The following is a 19379-nucleotide window of genomic DNA, read 5'->3' as shown; positions in this document are numbered from 1 at the left end:
TTGATCTCTGAAAATTAATCTTGTAATTAGTTTCCAGTTTCAGGGGCAGGCTGGCCGGACCCCACCAGTGCATGAATTTGTGCACTGGGCCTCTAGTATATATATGTATGTGTGTGTGTGTATGGGTATATATATTACAGTTGTTCGACAAGTTCTTAAGGGCTGGGCTGATATATCCTTTTACCTATGGTAGGGAAAAATGCTAAACTAAATTATATTGTAAACTTACTAGTATACACTTTCAGAGAATTTCCTACTGCTTAAGGATGTCTTCTGCATGTTAATATTATCAAGTCACATCTAGACAAATCTGACTGACATCCTCTATATCACCACTCAGACCCTACTTATTTGTTCACATATTTTCAATATGAAACTGAATTCTTTCAGTTTCTTGAGTTCCTGTAGAGTATTATTACTCATAGATTACTAACGATATCTAGTCACATTCTACTTATTACTATACCAGAGGCCTCGTGCATGAAATTTGTGCACTCAAGAGGTTCTTCAGCCCGGCCTGTGCCCTTTTGCAGTCCAGGACCCCTCAGCGGACATCCCTCTCGCAGTGTGGGACTCCTCACTCCTTACCGCCCACCTGCAGTGGAAGTGGGAGAGGCTCCCTCCACCACTGCTGCACTCGCCAGCTGTGAGCCAGGCTTCTGGCTAAGTGGCACTCCCCCTGTGGGCGTGCACTGACCAGCAGGGGGCAGCTCCTATGTTGAGTATCTGCCCCCTGGTGGTCAGTGTGCGTCATAGCAACCGGTAGATCTGCCATTCGGTTGATTTGCATGTTAGGGTTTTATTGTATAGGATAAATGTATAGTTCATGTAACTTCCTAATAGTTTTTTATAAACTAAGTAGTTCAAATATGAGAGACTATGGCTTCTTGCACAGAAAACTAAGATTGCAGTGTGCAAGTATATTAGGAAGGAAACAAAGCTTCTACCATAAACCCAGTTCTATGATGATTTAATAGCATAACTCTCTATTTTTACAAAAAGATGGGACAATGATAGACCAGAATAAAAGCAACAAAATCCATCTGACTAATCCATGCTGCAATAGTAATAGTTAAGCAATGGACTGCAAATTCTAAACAAGATACCATTGTAGTTCTCTTTTCTAGCAGTTATTTTTCCCAACAAAAGCAAATAATAACATTACCTAATATTTATAGAGTTTTGTACAAATTCTAAACCACTCCCCCATGCTTTATTTTGTTTTATGTTTTTAACGACAGTATGCTGGGTGAAGAGATGGTAATACAAGAGAGACTATAGGGTTTGGTACAAGTATGGTAGCTGCAGAGATGGAGGAGTCCAGTCGATCTCACCTTATAATCTAGGTCTTGCTTTGCTGTAACCAGGACAGGGACCTTTGAGGACCTGCCACTGTGGTGTAGTTTTTTTGCATGATTCTTAAACACTGGAAATTACTTTTATTAATTTGAGCAAATGCTTTCGCATCATGAAAGCAGATTTCTGGTTCTCCTGCCCATTGATTTCATCAGGTGCTAGTTTGACCAGTATAATGTACCCTCTTACACATCTTAGCAGGCCTCAAAGAGACATAGTGCCTGATTACAAGGTGTTCCTGCCTGGCACGAGCTTAACTTCATTATGAGGGTCACACGTTAAATCATAAAATGTTTTCAGATGGAGTTTGGGCACAGGAAAGGGAAATAGGAAGTTTGAGCTCACTGAAGAAATGGCACCCTTATATACCTAACGGCAAAAATGCAGCTCACACAGAGGTGTGTGTGTGTGTGTGTGTGTGTCTATGATATATATATATATATGAAACCTAACTTGGAAGTCTTTACTGAAAAAAAGCAGTATTATATGTCCATTGCATTTTGAAATACAGCATGTTTACTCTCTCAAAGTTTTCTGTAAATTAAAGTGAGGTCCTGGAAAACTAAGATGATAGATAGATAGATAGATAGATAGATAGATGATAGATAGATAGATAAACAATTTTAAAATGCCATTTACTCTCTGTTGATCGTAAGCAAGGCATAAGGCTTTATGCTAGATACTTAGAGAGACCCACAAAACAGTTTTTAAGCAAGTAGGAAGGAAAAGATAGATAACTATAATTCCTTATTTTGAGAAAATACATACCCCCACACACCCCCTTAAGTTATGTTAAGCCACCTGCACTCAGCTGGGAGAGATATGGATGGCTTAGGAGAAACAAGGAAACAGAGATGAATGTGCAGAGCTAATAGCTGCTGACATTTGGAAGTGCTGTGCCTGGGGCTCTGGAGAAGCTGGTATTGAAACAAACAGCAGAAGGGCAGGTATATTTGGTGGAAGAAATTTGTCAGCAGCTACAACACAGTGAGGGAAAGATGCAGCATAAACTGAACTCTGGGAAATGACCTGTGTTCACCCCCAGGTAACCTCATGTGTCTGGTGAGAAACCTTGGCCTCTTTATTCAGGAGAGACCATGTCCATGTTGCCAACATTCAAACCATCATGAATCTTTGGACACCAGAATGTTAAAGGTCGTGAGCATAATTGTTCTGATAGGGTGGCAAATTCAAGTCATTCCAGATAACAACTGCTCATGTGCATCCCAGAAATGCTGGTGTAAACATCATCTCTGAGCAGGAAGGCACCATGCAGAAAGTTACACGAGCGAGCCCAGTCACAAGGAAATGCTGATGGTAGTTCAAGGGTCATGGTGCAAGTCATCACACCAGATAGTCTGGAATATATACACTGTACTTTATGTTGTGATGTTTCTAATAATGGATTTTAATTGTTTTATCTTTAATGAATAAGTAGTGACAAACTCGAAGTAAACCCAAAACCTTTACCCGGGAGATCCTGTGAGAATGGAGGAGGTTGTAAAAGTCTGGTGTAGGCAAAAAACAAAGTGGGGGGGGGCGGTTTAAGGGGAGCAGAAAAAAACAAAATTCGCATTCCTTCAATAGTTTCGTGTAGTAAAAATATGCCAGGACTAAAGAGTCATTATAAGTAGAAGAAATTCTAACAATAATAGTAAGAAAGTACTATAAGGATAGACTAATGAACAAGCATGGACAAAAGCTTGGAGGGTCACAGGGAAGGATACATTCTCCCCGATTCCTAAGAGAGAGTCCATTCAATAGGTGTAGAAGGAAGGATCAAGTCCAGCTGTCCCTCAGTTCAGGCCAAGCATCTAATCGCAGCATTAATAGTGCCCCCTCGGAGACAAAGGCTGCCTGGCTAACGCTCTGGCTTGTTCTCTCATTGGCTGTGTGCCTTTTGGAAAGTTCTTATCTGTTAGATTCTGTTTCTTCACAAAAGGGGTAACTGTTTATAGCAATAAGAATTTTAACTTCTTAAATGGAATTATACACATAAAGCGCTTAGAACAGTGCATAGTGTAGAAGTATGCAATAATGTGACATCATTGGTATATTAATTAATGAGTGAGTCTTAAAAACCATATATATATTTACAGCTCTAGGGAGAAAAATTCAACATGAACTTAGGTCATCTATATTACCTGAGCCATCTGTCCTGTGACTAACCAAGTGTTTATAAATACCCATATATTGAATTGAATGGATTATTTTTTTTAATCTAGGTATTTTCCATCATGATAGTGCCATCTGATTTTTCATAGTAACAGACAACATTTTGACGCTATGAGTTAGAATCATTTAAACAATAAATCTGCTCTCATAACGACCTGAGAAACCATTGGACTCTTAAAATGATGCTGTTAAAGATACAGAGAAATTAATGTGGAGGTTCTTGATGCCTTCAAGATAAAGTTAGAACTTGGCATTGTGTTCATGGCCCTTATAACCTAGGCCAGTGGTCAGCAAACTGCGGCTCGTGAGCCACATGCAGCTCTTTGGCCCCTTGAGTGTGGCCACTAAGTTTCAATCACACTGTACATGCGCGCCCGCACGTGGTATTTTGTGGAAGAGCCACACTCAGGGGGCCGCAGTTTGCTGACCACTGACCTAGGCTGATCTCGCCCTTCACACCTAATTGTTCACCCTTTCAGCCACCTGCTGAACATTCTAAGTACTTTCATCTCTGGCTCTCAGCAAAGGATATTCGACCAATCTAGAATCTTATCTATTCCCCTTCTCTATCTGCTGATGTTCGGCCCTGTTTCATAATCCAACTCAAAGAGTATTTCTCATGTGCATTGTAAAGGTTGCAAACTGGCCTCAGATGGCTTTGTTGATATAAAAGTGATAGTTTTTGTCTTTGTTGTAAACAAGTTGAACTTGAGTGCTTTTAAGCTGGAATGCACTACCCAGTTCTCCAAACCCTCACCACTCCCTGTTGTTTTACACACAGCTCAACTCTCCATTTATAGGAATTGCTTCATATTATAAACATTTGAGGTGAAACCCTGGAGAAACCTTTAAAGGTCATTCCCCAATCCTTTCCCCACCGGAAGAATTAAACAGTCTTCTCTGAGCTCGCATAAAGGATTGTGTTCACACTTAGTATCTCTAGCTTTCTGTGTGCAGATCGCATATGCCGTGAAATCTTAGAGGATGTGGACTATGCATTATGCACACTTGTACCGCTGCTCCTACATCATGGTAGGTGCTCAATAATCGTGTGCTTAAGTTAGTTGAACTCTATATGGCACTTTATGAATTTTTGCAGAAATAGTAAGATCATTGCAAGGCTGGACTATCTTTTGTTCCTGTTTTTAAGCACGAGACTATATTTGTATCTCTTTATATTTTAGTATTTTTAAGGAAGTTTAATTATTTTAAACTGTCTTTGTCTTTTTTATACCTATTTCTGAATCTCTTTTTCTTCTACTCCATCATTTATATCCTTTCCCACATGTCCTCCATTTCATGAATAAATATAGATATAGCTCCCTACTTTATAGCTATAATAATAGTTAAGAATGTTGAACCCTTAGTCAACATCAAATATACTCTCTTCTCAACTAGGAAGGCTCTTCTCAGTGTTTTATATGTTTTACTGATCCCCACCCCCAAATCATCTTCAGAGGTAGTAACCTTAGAAACTCTCATTTCACACAATTAAAAAACAGAGGCCAAGAAAGGTCAGCTTAACTGCCTGAGCTGATGACACTAGTAGTGACAAAGCCATTACGTGCCCCAGGTTGCCTGGCCTTTTTGGAGGGCATTTCACTTTACAGCCACCCGATGACCTGGTCAGAGCCATTCCTTCCCTTCTGACCCCACATCACATTACCATAATCTAGCCTTTATTTCACTCTTTCTCTATCAGAGGTGATTGCTAGCATGTGTCTCTTTGACCCCTTAATCATCTTACCATAATCACAATAGCTACCAATTACTGAACCATTACTGTTTTTCTAAGTATTACCAAACACTTTTAGTTACACTCATTTAATCCACAAAACACTATATTTTACTTGTGAGGGGCAATTAAGCATAGAGAGGTCATAGGTGATTTGCTCAAGGTCACATGGCTCATAAATTTCGGCCTATTTCAAAGTCCATGACTCCTTTGCCCACCTCTGTCTAGTTCTGACTCTTCTTGCAGAGACCACTTAGTTCCTTACTACATATTTGTTGACTGAGTGTTCATCAGATGGATAGGTGCCCTTACCTCTTCACAGGTAGCTATGTAATGCAGAACTAGAGACATGCAATATTTTTTCTCCTTATTTATAAAGTTTGATCTTGAAAGAGAAAGGGGAGAACTTTCAAGCTATTTACTAAGCTTAGGTTTTATAGAGGTCATATATTATATTTTTGCATATTGTTTCAGTCTTCCTCTTAGGAAATAAGGAAGTTTTGTTCCCCTTTCTCCTTTTGAGCTCAGTGTTTTAGAGCTCAAGTGTTTTATACAAGAACTTGTGGTTTATATGCTAAGGGTACCAAAGGGATGTGACAACTCATTTTCTCTAAGTACTTGGTTCTTGTTAAGAACGAATAATTGGGATGAAGCTATCATTTCATTAAGGTAATAGTAAACCCTTGACCCATATACTAACTCTGAGTCATGTTAACCCCTTTTAGAAACAAGGGAATACATTTTCTTCATAGGAGAAATGTATTCGTTTATGAGTAAATAAGAAAGAAGGATAGATCAGACCTCCCTGAATCTATATTCTAAATGACACATTTGAAAGAAACTAAACTAGACCTCTTAGAGATAATTTAAATCTTTCACATCATAGAATCAAACTAGTCTTCAAAACTGGAAGGAGCAGGGAATGTGAGCCAGATCTAGATCAATAAAGCCCTGGAAGCATCATGGGCCACCGAGTGAGGCCCAATAAAAATCAAGTGACAATTTGGGGTTGGAAAGATTCCTAAGATCCAATCTTCATAATCTTTTTTTGACTTTATAAGGGAAAGCACAACCAAGAAACTACTTAGATCATATTCATAATATAACAATTTACTCCTAATACCAACCCAGTATTGACAACAACAGCCATCTGAAGGTCAAAAGATTTTGGAAAGCATTGCATCTGAGCATGAAAAGAAAAGACCTTGTGATCCAAAGGAGCTAAAAGTGGTACGGAAAATTGTTTGATGCATTTTTAATCATTCATTCTAAATTCCATTCTTTATTCTTGTTCCATTCAAATATCTCTTTAGATCAAAGACCACAAGTGTTGCCAAAGCATGTGATAGTTTTGAGATGCTGAAAAGTACAAACTGTACACCCATATTTTCCTTAAACCTGGTACTCATTTTCGTGTATAAATTAAAGAATATAAGAAGCTAGCTTTCTGTAGCTGAAAGACTAGATTGTTAAAAATACCAATATCTCTGGATAAGAAAATGGGTGGAAAATACAAATTATGTCCTTATTTATGGAAACATTTTAAGGTGAGGAGAAGTAATTATACCATATGGAAACTATTATGCCAGGTTCTGTTCTCATATACCAATAATTCTGCATAAAAAAACAAATTCTATATTTATGAACAATATAGTGATATAAAACAGGATGCCAAGTCTGCAATATAATGATGGCACAATCCAATAAGAGAAAAATATCTTACTTCCACTGAAATAGTTTAAAAGTAATTGAACCAAAAGAAACATCAAAAGGAATTGCACAATAGCCCCAGTAGGTATAAAATATAAAACTCAAAATGAAGAAGGTGTTTGGAGTTCTGGGAAGAGTACTCAGGCTGCCTGATAAAATGGAATATTTGTTTGAAAAGAAGCATTACAGATCTAAAGCAATAGAGAAGTGAGGCCAATATTGTAAGAAACTATCTCATTTCTCCCAGCCAGTGTTGCTCAGTGGTTGAGTATCCACCTATGAGCAAGGAGGTCACAGTTCTATTCCTGGTCAGGGCACATGCCCGGGGTTGTGGGCTCAATTCTCAGTGTTGGGGCATGTAGGAGGCAGCCAATCAATGATTCTTTCCTATCATTGATGTTTCTATCCCTCTCTCCCTCTCCCTTCCTCTCTGAAATCAATAAAATTATATATTTTTAAAAAACTATCTCATTTGAAGTCCATATTTCAGTCTATATCATGAAAATCCCTTCAAGGGCAACTGAGAAACTATCACCTTGCCATTCCATGCCCAAGAATAGCAATCAAATCACTATTGTGTAGGAATGCAACCATTTACAGAGCATCTTCCCGTCACTGACTTGATTCAGTCTTTATGACAAGAATGGTGGGTGTGTTTTATTACCATCCTCACTCTCCAGATCAGGAAATTGTGACCCCAAGACCCTGACTGAAGACCCAACCAGTAAGTAGGGAATCTGCCTGAGAACCCATGTTTTATGGCTCACGTGTTCTCTTTATCTGTACCATACTGCCATTTCCTATTGTGCTTAGTTTATCTTACACAGAGAGCAGACTGTCCTGAGCCCACAACAGAGATGGCTCTTAGCAGATCTAATAGCCCCTTTGGGGGCAGCACAGCATGATAGTGAAACTGTGAACATGAAATCAGCTTATGAGAGTTCAAATCCCAGCTGCACCATTTACTATATCTAGGACATTAGACAAGTTATTTAACTTTTCTACACCTGTCATTTCCTGGTTAGTAAAGTGGAGATAATGGCAGTATGACCTTCAAAGAATTATTTATAAAGATTAAATAAGATTATATGTGGAACGTGATAATTAGCCAGGTACCTGCCACATAGAAAGAAGTCAGTAATTGTTTGTAGCTATTATTTTTATTCTGTATAGTTTGTGATTACTTATTATTTTTATCATTGTGGTGGTTATTTAAATTGGTTCTATTACTATCAATCAACAAACAATACTATGACAGTTTCTGAAATGAGAGCTCTACTTTTATGTAATTTGTGATTTAGAGTCAAAATGTGTGTGTGTATTAACCTAGAAGATAAGTGATGATTAGAATAATTAACACTTTAACAATGCATATATACTGTCATAATTATTTCATTGCACTGAAAAAAGTTCTTCACTTTTCAGAATGAATTATTACTATCATTCCAGATTTCTCCACCTCATCAGCATTGACATGTGGGTGTGTGATTTTTGTAGTGGGGCTGTGCTGTGCATTGTAGGACGTTTAGCAGCTCCCTGGCCTCTGTCCACCAGGTGCCAGTAGCACACCCCCTCCACCCCCAACAGTAGCAACAAATTAAAATGTCTTCAGACATTGCCAGTGCCTCTGAAGGGGCAAAATCAGCCCTAGCTGAGAACCGCTGCTGTAGCAACAAAACTGACTTATTGTGGCAGAATGCATGCATCCAAATAGGAGCCCGCCTCAAAGTTTTAAACTAGAAAACACTTCTTTGAATGGCATACTTTTTTAAACACTAGGAGAGTTTCTCTATGAGACTTACTTTACCTTAAGAATTACTTCTAAAGTATATAGATAACTTAGTTCATTACTTGAAGAATCACCCAAAAATATTCCCTATCTTGATCACCAACTGTACAAACCCAAGACTTGACATTAAATGTCTCTTGGCACTTAACAAGTCCACCTTCATGAACAAGGTGTGCCACCGTTAGGGAATTCAGATGAACAGGGCACAGGCTCTTTAGGCTACTGCACAACAGTTGTTCCAGCAGCACTTCTGCACTGTGGCAGCTCTGCTGCAGTGAGTCCTCAGCCCCCAGAGGTGGCCACGCTTAAGGGCCATGCTACTCTTCTTTGCTAGGTTATCGGTTACAATGCCTTGTATTCATGCCTGGTATGAATGTCCAGCATCCTGGCAGTTCAACACAGTAAGCCATAGGAATGCCCTGAAGTAGCATTTGACTTAATGACTGCGCCCTTTTCAGTATTTAGTGGAGGCTAAAGAGAAGAGATAAGCTAAATAGAAGAAATGTGGGTCATAATGTCAGACCCTCTGCTCAAGTTTGCAGGTCCTGTAATGCCTTGCTCTTTGAGCTTTGGAGGTATAGACTTCCGGTTTAGCACACTCTTTTTTTTATTCTTTATTGTTTAAGGTATTACATATAGTATTGCATATGTCTGCTTTTTTCCCCATTGGCCACCCCCATCCCCCAACACATGCCCCCACCCTCCTTGTGTCTGTGTCCATTGGTTAGGCTCATATGCATGCGTACAAGTCCTTTGGTTGATTTCTTACCCCCCATCCCCACCCTCCTCTGCCTTCCCTCTGAAGATTGACAGACTGTTTGATGCTTCTGTGTCTCTGGATCTGTTTATGTTCATCAGTTTATGTTGTTCATTATATTCCACAAATGAGTGAGATCATGTGATATTTTTTCTTTCTCCGACTGGCTTATTTCACTTAGCATAATGCTCTCCAGGTCCATCCATGCTATTGCAAATGGTAAGAGTTCTTTCTTTTTTACAGCAGCGTGTATTCCACCATGTTTTAATCCAGTTATCTGCTGATGGGCACTTAGGTTGTTTCCAAATCTTGGCTATTGTAAATTGTGCTGCTATGAACATAGGGGTGCATATGTCCTTTCTGATTGGTATTTCTGATTTCTTGGGATATATTCCTAGATGTGGGATTACCGGGTCAAATGGGAGTTCAACTTTTAATTTTTTGAGGAAACTCCATACTGTTTTCCACAGTGGCTGCACCAGTCAGCATTCCCACCAGCAGTGCACTAGCATTCCTTTTTCTCCACATCCTCTCCAGCACTTGTTTGTCTATTTGTTGATGATAGCCATTCTGACAGGTGTGAGATGATACCTCATTGTCGTTTTGATTTGCATCTCTTGGATGATTAGTGACTCTGAGCATGTTTTCATATGTCTCTCAGCCTTCTATATGTCCATTTTCGAAAAGTGTCTATTTAACTCCTTTGCCCATTTTTTAATTGGATTGTTTATTTTCCTTTTGTTAAGATGTATGAGTTCCCTGTAAATTTTGGAGATTAGGCCCTTATCAGATATAACATTGGCAAATATGTTCTCCTATGTAGTGGGCTTTCTTGCTGTTTTGTTGATGGTTTCTTTTGCTGTGCAGAAGCTTTTTACTTTGGTGTTGGGAAAATTGGACAAGTGCATGCAAAAAAAATGAAACTAGACCACCAACTTACAGCATACACAAAAATAAACTCAAAGTGGATAAAGGACTTAAATGTAAGATGGGAAACCATAAAAATCCTAGGAGAATCCATAGGCAGCAAAATATCAGACATATGTTGTAGTAATATCTTTACTGCTTCAGCTCCTAGTGCAATGGAAACTAAGAAGAAAATAAACAAATGGGACTACATCAAAATAAAATAGCACACTCTTATTCATAAGTCAATCCATCAAGAGTCAGTAGTTAAGACTTTCCTCAGTCCACAGGGTTGCTTAGAGACTTTATCTAAACAGATAAAATAAATGAGGGATCAGGATTAACTATGCTCTTCTCTTCTGACCAGAAAGACTAGACAGCTATTTGCTTAAACTCTATGAGAATTTAAGCAAATAGCTGTCTATTTGAATTGTGATTATTATGAAAAACTGTGCCTTCTCTGTTTTTGTCTGTTTGTTTTCATTTGGGTTAGTTTTGAGCATTGAAACATTTGTTTTAAGTGTAGTTATATTTCAGTGCCTGATACAACTGTGTTCCTTCACAGTTGGCCACTTTTCTGAAATGGGGGAGAAATCAATTATTTAGTCAGTGTTGCCCATTTCCTGGCTTAAATGCCACAGTCTGTGTATCTCAGTATCCTGTGGGCTGACTCGGGGCCGGGAGGGGCCCGCTGCCTGCTCTCCTGGGATCTCCTTTGCAGCCAGGCCTCTGTCTCCCGAGGTCTTTCATCCTGGTCTGATGGGCTCCGGGTCCTGGGGATGAAAGGAGGAGCTTACAAGGCCTGTTGACAGGGAGGCTTGGAAGTCACACATCATCACTTCCACCACCACATTCTTTTGCTCAAAGCAAGGCAAGGGCTAGCCCTGATTCAGCGGGTGGCGGCACAGACTCCACTCCACCTCTTGCTGCAAGAAGCAAGGAACAGTTGTGGCCTCATGTACTCCCACCCCCCGACCCCCCCACCCCCAAGCTTAGGTACTGGACTGAGGGAGTCTTTCTTCCCACTCTGGCCACCTTGTCTCGTTCACTATGGATGTCCCTCCTGGGGCTGGGTGAGCAGAGCCAAAGCCCCTGGGTCCACCCCAAGACAGTGTTCCTGTTCATGTAAGAAATGGGCAGTTTTTAAAAAGCGGAGGAAAATCCATTTAATTTGCTTCATACCTGCTACCTGATTTTTGCTGAAATGCCAGCTTGTGTGGTGGGAGATCTTGTATTCTTTACTTCCCTTTCATCTTGTCTCAAGAATATTTCCTTTGTGTCCTCTTGTAATTTAGGATTTATTAGGGGTGATAGACTTTTTATTTCTTAACTCAAAAACTCTAGGAGTATCATTTACTCATAATGAATAACTGAATCATAGACCTAAAGGGACATTTCAAGCCTCCCAGAAAAACTCCTCCCTCCTTCTCTCTCTCTCTCTCTCTCTCTCTCTCTCTCTCACACTCTTTCTCTCTATCTTTCTCTCTTCCCCTCTCTTCCCTCCCTCTCTCCCAGCCTCCTCTGCTCTCCCTCTCCCCTCTCTCTCTCTTCCTCTCTTTCTTCTCTCTTTTTCTCTCTCTCCATCCTCCCTGTCCCGCTCCATCTCTTTGATTTTAGAGATGGAAAAAAAAAATAAAATGAAGCACAACAAGATTTGCAGCTTCCCATAGACTCTTGCTGGTCCAATATGTTTTCCACTACATTATAGTCCTTTTAATTTTGTTCACATTAATTTGATTAAAGAGTCCCTTAACATTTTCTAGGTGAATTAGGAGAGTAATCAGAAAGCACCTGTATAATGGCAGGAGGCATTATGTTTGGAACTAAGATGGTCAGAGTAGGTAATTTTGATGCATTAGAGCCAATTAAGTATCACAGATCTTCAAGAGCGATTCTAAGAAGGGCTGACGAGGAGCCAGGGAGCAACCTGAATGTGCTGGGCACCCAGGAGGTTATTAGGCTGGGGCAGCAGAACATGCTAGAGGGTCCTGAGGAAGGAGGAGGCAATGTCAGAGGTGCACTCGTCTTGCTTTGCAGTAGTGGCTGGAGCTGTAATGGAGCTGCGATGGGGGAAACCACATCAGGCCACCAAAATGGCTTTGCATGCTGTCCTGGCAGCCCTGCCTGTTTCACGGTGCCGGCCTGTGTATCTGCCGCTCCCACTGGAGCTGTCGCCTGGCTGTGCCATGGCTGTTGCACGAGCCATATGCCTGGGAGGCTCATGATCCACAATTTCCTCATCCCAGGCTCCAGCCAAGTGCAGCAGATGCTGTTGTTACCTCTTCTATTGAATAAAGTAGGAAGCAGAGGGAAAGAAATTTGTCAATATTGTTTTTCTGCTGGAACTGAAATAAAAACTGTGTGTGGTATATTGTCTGAGAGCAACCCATGTTCCCGAATCCCCACTTCGTGTGGCATGCTTATGGAAGTTAAGACTCTGGCCCTGTATTTCTTAACATAACGCCCTTCTTCATTCTACTGTAGGTGTGGTACAATTATAGCCTTTCAGACTCCTCCATTTGGGTTTGTGCTGTTCCTTGCATTTGCAAACCCTTTGCTTCTGACCATGCCATCTGCTGGAATCACTTCTATTTCTCTCACACACTCACAGGGTTTGTTATATGCCTTAAATCTAGCTGTGAAAAACCCTGAAATTTTTCATATAAATAAACAAATGTTTAGCAAGTATTTTTAAACCTTTTGCCTTGAGAAATAGCATTAATAAGGTACATTTGTGTTTGTAAAGTAAGTACAGCCGCTGGGGGAATTTCTTGTTGCAGAAATGTAGGAAGTGGCACCAGAATCAGGAGAGGATCCCTTTTGAAATAAAAGCCTGCACATGTAAACGGTGCCTGTGCTGAAGACAAACTAAGTGATGATAAATTAAACAAACAAAAAGGCTCCTTCTGGACACAGAACATGCTCCAGATGTGGGGGGAGGGGGAGGGAAAACAAAGTCTTAAGCATCTACTAACCACTGGACCCCATGTTATTGTATCAAACCTTCTTTCTGCCCGAATGTGACACTGATGAGCCTGCTCGGTATTTCTCACTACTTCACGCTCATCAGCCCAGTTAGGTCAAATGTGAATTTCCTTCATGGGACCGGATAAGAAGAGCAAAACCCCAAGTGTAACCCAAAATACAGGTTCTTTTGACAGTCTATGACATTTGACAATCTATTGCCATTGTCACTCGGTTCCTTTATTTCCTGGGTTGTTTTTTTTGTTTTGTTTTGGATCCATAACTACCACCAGACTCGTACATAAGAGAGGCGGGTCGGGGTGACTTTCTCTCTGCAGCTTCTCACCTCCTTGCTGTGTTCTCTGTCCATAAAGAGCAGGGCTAAGTGGGCAGAGCCCCCTCTTGTCACTGAGGCAGCGACTTTCCAAGATTGCATCTGCTGCCTGGATTTGGATTATTTGAGGAAGCTGGTTGTTTGACTCCACTATCCTTGAAGACCAGGTTCAGGTTGGATGCTTTAAGTGAGGAAAGAGGATGAATGTACAAAAGATGCAACCTCAGTAGGTCACGATGGCAAGCCTCTGGATTTTATTAAGAATCAGGGTTGTTAGATCTTAATGTGGACAAACGAGGAATGTCCCAGGGATCCTCTCAAAATATGAGGCGTGTTTCACAACAGTAAACAGCAAAGTCTTCCTAAAGTAGGTTACGCGTAGTAGGACATTTCAAAATGAAAAGTAAGAAATGAAACTCCTGGGTCGTAAAGGTTTCACTGTAAGTGTGCTAAGGAGAAGAACTCTGAATCATGACTTTTACTATGTATTTGGCTTTCAGGCTAAGAAATAGAAATTGTGTATACAGAAAAATGAGAGCGATTGGATGCCCTAAACCTACCAGGCCTTGTGCAAATCACTTGCCTGACTGAATTGCTATTTCTCAGGAAGGTGGAAAATAATGTGGTCATTTGCCAAAGGCATCTTCTCTACAAGGGAAAACTGCGTAAAATTTGATAGATTAAATGCTTATTTATGACGACAATGATGATGATGATGATGATGATTAGAAATTTTGTTTTATGTTAGCCATAATAAGACATTTTCTCTGACTACCTTCAAATTCAGTCCCAACTGGGTCCACAGGCAATCAGTCCTTCTAAGAGGGAAAGACAAATACTTTAGGATCTGTCTTATATGTGGACTCTAAGAACATTTTTTAAAAAAACAAGCTTAACAATACAGACAACAAATTGGTGGTTGCCAGAAGCACAGGGATATGTTGGGGATGGAGTGGAAGAAATGGGTAAAGTGGGTCAGAAGGTTAAAAGTATAATTTTTTTTTAAAAGTTTCACTTTGTCAACCTTAACCCAACTCTAATTCTCATCAATTGGGCAGAAAGTCTTGCTCAGTCTGGACTCATGCTCACTACTTACGTTTGACAAAACCATAACCAATTATGTTGCAAACCACAAAAATCCTTTCTAACCTGGAGTCAACATTTCATCCCCCTTTTTTGTGTCTGGAAATGATTGACCAGGCTTCGGACTATTTTCTCTGCTGTACTACAGCCTGAAATTCACTTGTTATCTTGGTTCAATTAAACTCAAACTTAGTGGTTTGTAGGGCACAATAGTAAAGCCACAAGCTTAGCAAAACCTTTTCCAGAATTCAGTAAGAAGCTCGGTGAATATAGCCAATTATAAGAGCCATAGATGTATGTATGCCTTTGTTGTGGCGGTTATATTTCCTAAAGGCTTAGGAATAAACACATTTTTAAAATATGAGATAATTCTGCATGGAGGTCATTTTTAGAGTGAATCTTTGCGGCATACATAATGTACAAAGATGCAATTCCTAAGGTGGTCGTCATGCTTTTTGCTGAATTCCCTGCCTGTGTTTCCCTACATACAGTCTTATTAAGTAGCACTTCTGGAATTATCACTGATGTCTTCAGTTTCTTTTTAAAGCTGCATTATTTTACAGTTTGGCTCTAACAAGAAACTTAGGGTCCAGTCCTAGCTGTTGAAACTAGGTTAATGGTTCTGAACAGCATCTTTGTTATCTCTCTCCCTTAGGGGACTGTGCATTTGGAAAGATCCGGGAAAAATGAAGCTGTTTTTTTCTAAACTTTGAGTTTGGACATTTTCAAACATACCCAAAAGTAGAGAGAATGTATAATCAACCCCAAGCACCCATCACCCAGCTTCTGCTACCAGCGTTTCAGGCCATGCTTATTAAATGACAGCTCACTGTCTGTCTTTTAAAAGAAACCCATTACATAACTGCCATTCAACATTTGAGATTTTAATAACCTGGGCGGCCTTATCTCAGGTAAATAAATGCTCAGTTTCCATGGACAGACTTAATGTAAAGGGGACACGTTACCACTTTCTCACCCCCAGGCTGAGTATCCCTGTCCTGGAGCTCCTATGCCACTAGAATGGGTTACTTACTCTGTTCTGTAAACTCTGAAGTCTTACAGAATCCAGTTTTAAAATGATTCTAGACCATCGAAACCACCTCCCTCTTTGGAGACCTTGTTCCCAAAACTGTCCTTAGCAAGTTTTAGCTTGCAGACAACTTTTTTAAAAAATTCAGCATTTTCATTTTTAAATTACATGTCACTTTTGCTAAGTCTCGGTTTATCAGAGGCCGCACCACAGTTATTTAACCTCCAGTGCTTCCCACTCCCCTGGCTACAGCTTACTTCTTTGAACCTTTGAGAGTAGATTTGGATTCAGTAATGATTAACTACCTGATGTAGCTAAAAAGAAAAGAAAAAAAGGTAGTTTTACAAATCTGTATATTGACCATTTCCCAAACAAATATCGGAATATATGATCTGACAGATGATTTTCATACCCATTCTTGTTTCTACAAGAAGTATGAGTTTATGGAAACAGAATTATGGTTTGAACATAAGAAGGCAAGTCACTCAGAAAATTGGGGACGCCTCAGCACGTGTGCCCTCTGAGTCCTGAGTTACGTTGCGGTTATTTTATATAGTCACACAGGCTGCTTTACAGAGAGTTCCTCAGCCCCACAAAATACTCATTTTCCTTGGGAACCGCCAAAAGGGAATTTCTGAAACTTACTTAGACATGAAACTGCCCCCGCTTGGATCTTCTGAAGGGCCTTTCGGAAGTGCTATCATAAAAGATAATTTGGCTCATGGTGATAAAACAGGACCATGAGCTACCAAGTGAAACTGGTTAATTAACCAGTAACCCTCAATAACGTATATAAACAAATAAGTATTCATTAAAACTAACCTGTGCAGAGGTCCAAGCTATGCAGTAAGGAGATAAAGCAGAATGGGCCTCCCTCAAAGAGCTTGTAACAGCGAATACAAAGATCTCTAAAACTGTCAAGGCCATTCAGAAGAAACCTTGACGTATGTATTCAGTTAAGACTTGGTCATTTAAAGAAAACTTTAAAGAACCCTCAAAAAGTACATAAATATATGGTTAATATTAACTTCAAACATGTAAGCATATATTATATTAACTCATTAGTTAATATAATATTTTTCAATTTCATATAAAGAACTGTTCTTTGAGCCCTGGCCAGGTAGCTCAGTTGGATAAAGCATTGTCCTGATACTCCAAGGTTGTGGGTTTAAGCCTTGGTCATGGCACAAGAATCAACCGATGAATGCATAATAAGTGGAATACAAATCTGTGTTTCTCTCTCTCTAAAAATGGATTTTTTAAAAATCAAAAAATTTAAAAAACCTATTCTTTGAGTGTGGTCGATGATTAGAAGATTAAATGTATTTAACACAGAGAAAACACGTAATGGTTTGGGAATGACTTAAGTATGGAATCCTTCTAGATTTTTATAAATTATTTTCTATTTATTTACAGTTTTCTTACCAATACCTCACTCAACAGTACTTTTTGTGTGGGGATGGGTCACAAATCACTTTGAGTAAATCTTCCCAAAGCAGTTAACTTAGTTTTTGCAGAAACAATGCTCTTTTATTTTGTAACCATAGCTCACCAGTTTATTTAATACTTAACTAGATTATTTAACTAAAATAACCGGTTATTTTGGAATAAACATCATGACTCCACAAAAGAACACAGACATCCTAGAAAATAGCCTGCTAGCCTTGAGCAGAACCGGTGCAGTGAGCAACAGACTGGGCCTTTGGGAGGAGAGGGAAAGTTTGGGTTAGTTGTTAAGTTGGTTAAACGGAGGTCAATAAAATAATGCATACAGATGTCTATATGCATGTGGAAAGGAAGGGATGATGGAACACACAGTAATCTCTACTTTTAGATAAGGGGAAGGAAAGAGAGCTACACACAAAAGCACTGCACCTGAGGTTGAGAGATTTGATTTCAGTCCTGAGGATTGGTTCTCTGGTGCTCAGTCTCTCCATCTGTGAAATGTAAGGGATGGGCTTGGGTAGCTGGTCCAAATTCCCAGCTGATGCATGATGCTGCTGGTCGTGGGGTTGCACTTGAAGAACCTTCTAAGTCTAAAATCTGATTCAATTGTACATACTTTTTTTTCTGAGAGGGTAGAAATCAGGAAATGAAATGGAATATTAGTTTCATAAATTCATTAGCACAAGTATTTAATATAAACCAAGAAGATGAAGGCTGCATATCTACTCTGCCATTAGGCCAACTGAAGTATATTCAACTCTACAATCTCAGTTCATAGGGAAAAGGAGATAAGAAAATGAACATCATCAAGAAGCTGTTAAGGAAAAGGCATTTCACCAACAATAGCCTTATAGCGCCCTTAAGTAATGTGTTTGCGTTTTACAGTTGAGAAAACGGAGAGTCAGGGAGGATAAATAGATGACCTAATAGCCACAGCTTGCAGGGGAAGAGCCAGGTTTTGAGCCTGTAAAATTCACAGTCTTTCCATTTGCCAAATTAACTCATAAAACAAATATATCGCCCTAGCCGGTTTGGCTCAGTGGATAGAGCGTCGGCCTGAGGACAGAAGGGTCCCAGGTTCGATTCTGGTCAAGGGCCTGCACGTTGGTTGTGGGCACATCCCCAGTAGGGGGTGTGCAGGAGGCAGCTGATCATTGTTTCTCTCTCATTGATGTTTCTAACTCTCTATCCCTCTCCCTTCCTCTCTGTAAAAAATCATAAAATATTTTTAAAAACCAAATATATCATATCAGAAACTACCTTTCCTGTCATGCTTATGTGAAAACAAAATACATAGTTTCATCAACTCAGTAATTTAATTATTTCTAAATTATTTTAATCAGTAAAAATTGAATCTTCAAAGAAAAAAAAGGAGGCTTGTAAAATATGGTGAGTGTTAAATCCATGGGCAAACATTGGAATTTTCCCCTGGACTGTAATGTCCAACCACTAGAGATAGGAGGTCAGAGATGGTATGTAAGAGTGTACTATGGCCCTAACCGGTTTGGCTCAGTGGATTGCTGCTTAGTTGGGGGAGAGGCTGGGAGTAGGCTGTGGACCAGATTTTGTGCACCCCAAGCCCCATACCATACTTTACATTCATTACATAAGGCCTTGTAAATGTTGAGTCTGGGGTTTGCATTCTAATTAGTATTATGTCTGGTATTAATGGAAATGTATGCTGCATCCCTGGGAATTATCAGGGCAGTAACTTCCCATTCCCAATATCTTTCTCCCGATATGAGGTAGATTAAGTCTTCACAGAGAAGCATTTAGTGCCCTCAGAAAGGGAAGCACCATGTAGTGTCCCTGATGTTAAGAAAAAGTTCATTTTCCTTGAATGGGTTCCTTGCTAAGGAGCAGTTTGCTCATCCCCGATCACCCCATTCCCTCCATTTCCGGAACAGACAGAGAGGAAATAAAACGAGCTATTGCTCTTCTCAGATGCAGTGTATTTGCTACTTATGTGGTCTCTGTTGACTCCAGCCCATGGTTTACCTCACTTCGGGGGTTTCAGTCCACTAAGAAAGGCAGCTTGGGGTCCCCAAATTGGTGCAGACTCAGTGAGCGAGGCTGCCAAGGCATCTCATAGAG

General features: G+C 39.9%; 1 protein-coding gene across 19 annotated transcripts in view; it reads left to right on the top strand.

Moving 5' to 3' along the window:
- PTPRD (protein tyrosine phosphatase, receptor type, D) overlaps window positions 1–19379 on the top strand; it is an 865179-nt gene that overhangs the window by 814137 nt on the left and 31663 nt on the right. The gene's annotated exons all lie outside the window — the stretch shown is intronic.

Source organism: Myotis brandtii, unplaced genomic scaffold (assembly GCF_000412655.1).
Source record: "Myotis brandtii unplaced genomic scaffold, ASM41265v1 scaffold606, whole genome shotgun sequence".
NCBI lineage: Eukaryota > Metazoa > Chordata > Mammalia > Chiroptera > Vespertilionidae > Myotis > Myotis brandtii.
Note: the sequence above shows the minus strand (reverse complement) of the source record. Positions and strands in the feature narration are given on the sequence as shown.